Raw genomic sequence first — 8502 nt, 5'->3', positions numbered from 1 at the left:
AGCAGGGCAGACGTGAGGAGTGAGACTGCTCCTAGATGAGGATGAAAGAGCTGAAAGTAAGAAGTAAGTTCCACAGAGGCCTGACAGGAGACACAAGGAGCAAGTGTGTCCAAGGTGCCATTGGGCATCCCGTGATGGCATACATACCCACGCCTGCACACACACGTGCATTCACACCCCTGTGACAATACACTCCACCCACTCATCCCCTGACAGAGAGTGAATGACACGGTGGCAGCCAGTCACTGTGTGAATCCTTTGGCACACACTCATACTTGTACACTAAACACACACGTGTGACTCACCTACAGATGGCACCCAATGTATGCAAGGATGGAGACGGATAGAGACAGTCTGTACTGCAGAGCATTCTCCAAAACAAAGCAGGCAGATTACACCTTCCTCTAGTGGGTTTGCATCGGGAAGCAGATTAACTTCTTTTTTCTGAATCTTTTATGGCGTAAAACTGAGTAGTGGCTTGGATACAGCGCAGCAATGTGTTGCATTGCCTAAAGTGGGGGTTTTGAAGTCACAGATAATCTGCTTTTGAAACAATGAGATAGTGTTGCTTTTCATTCGGCTCAGTTAAGCCATGCTCCAAATGAGGAGAGGGAGATAGCGTGGATCAAACGTTTTTGTGTTGAATCCCAAAATTGTGCAGCTCTTTAAAGTCACAACAGCTGCAGATTCTCCATCTATTGTGCTGACTTCTTTTGGAGATGATAGAATTTAGCATTTTGGACAAAAATAATCCACATGAAGTAGTGATCTCAAATATCAATGGAGAATCCAGGTTGAGGACTACATTTCAGATATGTTTGCAGATTATAGTCTCTGGTAAGAAAATACAGAAAAGTATACAAACAATAGGTGATTTGACAGCAACTGACTGTGTTATCGATGATCCAATATACACTTTGTTTAAAGCAGGCTTACTTAGCCTTAATGTCAGCAATATTTCCATTACCTTTGTCCTTTCAGTGTACCTGATTGATCATAACATTCCAAGGATATAGAGACCATTGCATGTGTTTATATAATGATTATAGTTTCATCCTCTAATAAACTCCTGAACCAAACTCTTGAACCTGGAATGTAAACATAGCTTGAAAAAACAAACACCATGCAACGTTGCAGTATATGTTTATTTAATTCACTCCTTGAATGTGCTTACCAATGAAAGAGAATTATTTATTAGGTCAATTTAGTCTAATCCTTATTTTGCATGTTAGTAAATGACAGCTTTTTATTACTTTTATGATTATCATTAGCGAGACTGTGATGCATAAAGCTCACTCGCGCTGTTATTTAGATTCATGCAGAACATAAATTCTGATCCTTTTGTTCTCCTGCCTTTATTTGTATGGTAATGTTTGAGAAAGAGGCGTGAAGCTGAATGACATTTCTGTATTACACGAATACAAGCCGTGCTGTGTAGAATACCAACGACTGCATTAGGATGGGAGGGCAAAAAAGGACAAAGTGGGACACTGCAGAATGTGTCGGAACAGATATCTCTTCGAGAGGTTTTTCATTGAAATGTTAGTAAGGAAACAACATTCGAAGTGATTTGTTCATGGAAAGATCTTCAGATTGTAGTGTACACACATTACTCGACGTTGGCCCTGTAGAGCAGAGGAGAGGTCGGGAGGGTAAAAAGAGGCAGAGAACACAGAGTCCTGAGCACACAAATCCAGGTCTGCTAATGGAAAAAGGCTGCCTCTTGTCCGCGCCACATTCAAAAGAGTCCCGGATCGTCGACTACGCTTTAATCTTCAGCAGGTGCACAAACAGAAAATATACATGAGGAAGAGGGGGGCTGGGGGAAACAAAGGTTAAGTGGAAGGAATGCTTTACAAAATGGAAACCATGGAAACTTACTGCTGTACACTATTTCTTTAACGAGCAGCAGTTTAGTTTGTATCAATGAAATTCAATAGAGCCATTTATAATTACTCTGACATTAGTCTTTCTGGATTTTTTATTTTTTTCCCCATACATGTGAGTCAGTATGGGCCACCTCACCCATGCAGCAAAGTTTCATTATAATTTTCAGAAGCATTACATTTATCATAATTTCAAAATCAAGCCAGGTTACTTTTCCTGATCGAAGTCCAGTCTCGTTTGTCATCTGTAAGAGTTTGACTCCTTACATCGGTAAAATGTCTTTGAGCTAAATTACATACAATAAGTGGCCAAAAAAATCTGTTATTGGAGGTTTAATCTATTTGGAGGCAATAACCTGAACATGTATTGATGCTCACCTGTCACTGTGAAGCCTACAATGTTAAATTTCTGTTTTAAATGTGTGTTGAAACCCTGTATTGAATTGTGTTCATTCAGTGCATACCACAGGCTTATTCAAGGATTGTAACTGTAATGTCAACTGTAAGTGCCTGTACACCATTTGTATGTGTACAGTATGTGCATACTGAATGCTTATGTGTTTTGTGTGGTATACAGTAATATGTTTGCAGTTTGAATAGCCTTCTACGTCTAACAGTTGTGGACGAGAGATGAGGACGGTACATTGGCCACAGCTGGGCTCTGGCATTGATGAGACAACGCATAATCAAAGAGACATGAAGAAGAGAAGACACACTCAGATGTGTGATAGGAAGGAAATAATGAAGGAATGCAAGTAGGGTACTATGTGGTGTTTTCACAACACTGTATCAGTTGGTCTATCCCACTTATGATGCAGGCGGTGTTTGTGACAGGCGTGATGTCTTACTAGACAGCTGTCAGGGTGAATGTGAGTGTGTGTGTGTGTTCTCCGACAGCTCCTCATTACCAAAATAGAGCAAACAAGATCTCGGACTCTTCATCTTGAGTCAGCTAAAAGTGTATGAGAAAGCAGGCCAGCAGCTCACTGTATGGCACTATAGCTTCACCACAGTAGCTGAGCCGGTGCAGTTTGGAGTTCATCATGCAAAGGTGACATGTGTGACCCGCTCTCACTCAGATGTGTCAGTCGCTGAATGACGCAGAAGGTGTTAAAAGCCTTTGGAATGAGTCTATAGGTACGCACAGAGAGGTGTGGCCTACACACACTCAGCGTGTCATGTGAAAAAATCAGATTGACATTTTAGCTGAATTTTTTTTTGCTATATGTGATATTAGGTGGAAAAATAGACCACTAGCGGTGCAAGTTATATATTATGCAGTGTAAGTAAAGATGGTTGGGAGAAATGCAATTACATATTGCAACGAGAAGGAAAACAGTAATCTTTATTCCATACTGATGCTTCACAAAAGAAATGAAAAACTGCGAAGGCCAACACATCACGTCCCCCATATCCAAGAGTTCTTCTCTAGTAGAAAATATTTAAATTAAGTTAATGTACAAAAGCGTCTCTTTTTCTATTTTGCTTTTCCCGTATTAAACAAACAAAATGAATAGAAATTATGTCACTAGCTGAGTGTGGAGGCGAGGATTCTCAGGTGAGCAACGGAATGATTGAGGAGAGACTCCCATGAGTCCCGTATCGAACACATCCTTGAATTATCACTTCAAGCTCAGGTTTATGTGTGTATGTTTCTTTTTGTATTATACAATTCTCATCATTCAGGCCTTACTGACTCCATCTTTCTGGAGATGGACATCAGGACATCCTGCATTCCCGGTCAGTGCCACCAAACAGCTTCAGTTTTCACAAACTCACGCTCCCCTTCATTGTTCCATGTCACTTGAGAGACCGAAGTGGAACACGTTGGGACATCGGGCAGGAGAGAGTGGAAACTGGTTGGCTGGTTGGAGACGTCAGTCCTGAGAGAACGCTCTCAGCTTTTTGACCACAAAAATGACTGACAGTTTTTGCTCGGCTGGCAGACATGGGCACACAGAGGTGGGTGAGTGAAGAGGGCCAGAATGGCAAACGACGTGCCAGAACGGGGACAACAAACAAGGTCATGCAAACTGTGTCACCAACAAAACTATAAAGGGACAAAAGGGTTTTCGAGGTGATCGTAGACTTGCGTTTTTTATTGAATGTGTGGATACCAAAACATTTAGATACACAGGAACATTTTAGTGTATTAAAGCAGGGTTTCTCAAACTTATGTAACTGCTGATTGTTAAACTTTCTAAGTAAATGAGAAAAAACATAACTCCATAGCTTAAGCAGCTACCATATACTGTAGCTAGCTTTCAAAGTGGCTTCCAACTGAGTTGTTAATGTTGTGAGGACTTTCTGTGGTGCCTGAAGCCTGTCCTTTTTCCTGAGGAAATATTATTTTGGCTTCCCAACACATCCAGGGTGCTTAGTGTCTCTGGGGCTTCGATGATTTTAACGCCTCATTTGACAGGATTTTACCACGTTCAACTGTGCTTTCAGCTCAGCATCACTGCCTGCCATTATGAATCCAAACTCAGGGTCATATTTGCTCACCTCACGCTTTGGAGCTTTTACTGCCGCAGGGTTGTCTCCCACATCACTTATTTCATTTCAAAAACTGATCCATAGTGTGTCACTTCATCCCAGGGAACGTGAGCTAGCTAAGAGTGGCATAACACGTCGACCTGATCATATCGATGATTCTGCAGGTCTCATACAAAGACATAACCTCCAGATAACTGATATTCTGACTGCTTGGGTTTCTTGCCCCCTAGTGTCTGTCACCGTTCGCCCAGATTTCAATTCATTAATGATAAAGACAATATAAAACAAGATTGGAATGTGGTATGACACAGTAATGACTTTGCATGACATATACAAATGTAAAACAGGGCCGACATACCATACTGTAAACGAATACAAGGCTCAGCTCTGAATGTGTAAAGATAGGTATCCTCTGCCAGACGTCTTTGTGCTGGAGCAAAGTTGCACCTCAGCTCTGATGAATTATGGAGTTCAGGATCATCCCAAATGTTGTGCGGGAATGTGGGTTGCTCTGCCGTACCCTGTGTAGTAGTAAACACTGCATGATTTATCAAAGGCTAGAAACAGCTTGTTTGACGGCTGCAGGTTCCCGCAGAGGAGGGGAGCAGCTTGCATTAAAGTATTTGGCTGCTTCTAGCTAATGCTGGATGGCATAGGCTCCGTCTGCATGAGTGAGGTCATATCTACAAACAAGGAAGCTGTGGTGAAGTCATGTCTGGCGAGCTAGAAGAGACAGCAGACTAAGAGAAACACGCCTCTGGCCTCATCCTCTGCAACTTCAACTTCCTATTTCCCCTTTTCCTCTGTATCTCTTTCTCTCTCTCGTCCGTCTCTCCCCCATTGAAGTGTAATTCCCCCCCATGTACCCTTCCTTACCTTTTCATAGCTATGGCTTTGTTCTGATTCACAACTCCCATGATGAGGTACAGAGATGATGTAATGCAGGTCTGCACTCATGAATGTTTGAGTAGAAATTTCACACTCTATTTCAGTCATGTTAGAGGCCAGTGCCAAGCCGGAAATGACTGAGCATTTCCATAAATCAAGTGTGTGTGTGTGTGTATGTGTGTGTGTGTGTGTGTGTGTGTGTGTGTGTGTGTGTGTGTGTGTGTGTGTGTGTGTGTGTGTGTGTGTATTTGTGTGTGGGCGCACATGTGGTATTGTACGTGCTTTCAATCCAGTGAAGAAAAAGTTGTAGATTTGAGAAAATGCAATGACTCTAATTACACAGTAATTACCCCATTTGGAAGAGATTACACATATAGCGGCATCTATAAATCTATAGTCTTTCAGGCATGCAGCCATTTCCATAAGTTTACATATATTAACTAATATAATGACTAAATTTGGCAGTTTACAATCATTTTAATCACACCAATACATCTTTAGAGCACCTATAAGCAAGACATGTCAAACATACACACCTCAAATGTGAGGATTTGCTTCTATCCTTAAATTCGTAAATATTTTAGAGGCGTGGACTGTTGAAATTGAGGGCACAATTTTCTAACGTGTTCCACACAAAACAATTAATTGAGAAAATTGATAATGAAAATGGTTGCTAGCTGCTGCCCTAAAACTGTAAATGAAGAAAGGGGAAAGATTAGAAAAATAAAACCTCAGTGGGTAGTTGATTAAGAAAATTAGCTGACTTTAGCTGAAATTAGTCTCAGCATTAAATAAATGCTCTTGTATGAATGTCTATGTGTTTGAGTACACCTCCTGCTTGGAGGAGAGCAAGAATAAGGCTCAAGTAAACCAGAGAGAGAGAGAGTGATGATAATAGTGTAGTCTTTGCCAGATGTGTGACATCTCCCGAGGGGGAACCCTGGTGTACTGTGCTTCAGGATTAATCGTTTGAATAAAAGGAAACATAATTAAAACCTTCCCTCATGACCAGGCAATCAAACAGAAAGAGAGAGAGGGCCGAGACAGCTTTGATGGATAACCTATTCCAGCCCCCTACCCTTACACACCACACACACACACACACACACACACGCACACACACACACACACACACACACACACACACACACACACACACACATATGCATAACATGCCTTTCGCTGAGATGACATACTGTACATAAGCACAGAGAGCACAATTGATGACTCCTGTCTCTCAAATGTAGACGGCATCAATTTTTCCCGTACGGCGTTACAACGGCCACGAGGCGGGTTGCCAGCTGAAGTGTTGATTGTCACATGAATCAGCTGTGCAATAGGATTCAGAGAAAGTGGAAGGCAGTTATTGTGTGTCGTAGACATACTGAATGCATGCACTGGCGGGCTGTTAGAGGTGCACTCACATAGTGTGTGGTGTATATCCTTTATACCTACAAGATATCCTCTGCGTAGGGAAAAGGGACAGCGGCACTGTTGCCGTGATCTGCATGGTCTTTCATCACTGAGTTAATTCTTCATACACAAAATCAGATGAAAGCAGTCACCAACAAATACATTTGTACTGCACTGTGTAATGTTTGCTAAAAATTACAGTATATAAAAAGCATTTATAAAATTACTTGAAGTTTATATTAGTGACCCGTTTTTAAACATTTATGTCTTAAGTAGGAACAAATAGGCATGTTTGCACTGAACATTTCCCCCAAGCAGAACCGATTACTATATGAAATATTATTTAATATGGACAGTTTTAGTTCATATGCCTTCTGGCTGTTTAAAAAGCTCTCAGTAATTACTTGGCACGCTACAAGCCAGTACTTGATATTCATGAGGCGATTCTATAGTCCTGTATGTCAACATGGGGAAAACACAGTGTTCCGTTCTGTCCATGGTGGTTTGTTTTAGTGTGTGTGTGTGTGTGTGTGTGTGTGTGCGTGTGTGTGTGTGTGTGTGTGTGTTTGTGTGTGTGTGCACACGCGTGTGTTTGAGGAAGAAAGAGAAAGAAAGAGAGAGAGATGGCACTGTTTTGTTTAAATCGTGGCCTGAACATGAGCAAAGCTTCTGCACAGAGGACATTCCCATTCAGCAGTGTGTGGTTCTGCAGGGGAGGACTGTGGGGGACAGCTGCTCGCTCAGGTCATGTGAACCCAAATCTCTGTTTGGAGGGAAACCAGCTTGTCTCCAGTTGTGCCTCCTAAGGCAATGGGAGAGCACCCAGACCAGCCTGAGCAGCTCTCACTGGAGAAGCACTGCACAAAGCTCATTTTACAAGCCAGTGGAAAGATAACAAAGACATGAAAGAAAGAGAAAACACCTTGATACAACTGGGACTACATGTTTAGTCAGGTTACATACTTGGAAGCCTAAAAGCTAATCTTAAAAAGGAAAAATTCAAGATGTGGTTCAGCTTTTTTGATAGGTTTCTATAACAAATAGTGTGCCGACATATAGATAAATCTATAGGTATGCAAATGCATGAATAATGCTTCATTCAGCATGATCTAATCATTATGCATGTATAAATACATGATATAGAATGAACATCAATACTGATACATGATAAAGGAAGTCTGCATAAGTTCATGTAATCACCTAATGTTTAATTATCATCATTTCATGATTTAAACACAGTTAAATCAGATTAACACCTGATTTCTCTGTTCATGCATTGATCTGACAGAAGGAGCTTATAGTGCCAAGGTACCCTTGACATAGATACGAAAATATTGTCTGAGATAAAGAGTAGAGAGAAAAAGGAGTATACTTTTATACTCTTGAGTTTGCACTACAACTAAATGAAATAAAGTTCCCTAATATTAATATAAGAGCAAAATGGTGAGCTGATTTGAAAAAGGATACTATATGTCATATAGTATATTTAGACATGTGGTAGGTATCAGTCTAATATTTAGCCAACCATCCCACAGCTGGACAGCTGCCAAATTAAATCAGAATACTCTGGTTAGGCAGCGGCAGCAACAGCTTTTTAGTTTATTTTTATGCATACATGAAATATACAGGTCAACAATTCTGGTCGATAGTTGTTGTTTTTTTATGGGTTTTTTTCTTAGAAAGACGAAGAAAAACATTGTACTTGTCCTGTGCAAACACAATTGAAGTTGTCTTCAAGTGTATTTATAATACTGTACTAACATGTGCAAAGTTGCTCAAGAAGTTGTTCAAGATAATGATGTTATCCATAACAGCTGAC

The sequence above is a fragment of the Taurulus bubalis genome, assembly GCF_910589615.1.
Source record: "Taurulus bubalis genome assembly, chromosome: 1".
In the NCBI taxonomy this organism is placed as follows: Eukaryota; Metazoa; Chordata; class Actinopteri; order Perciformes; family Cottidae; genus Taurulus; species Taurulus bubalis.
Note: the sequence above shows the minus strand (reverse complement) of the source record.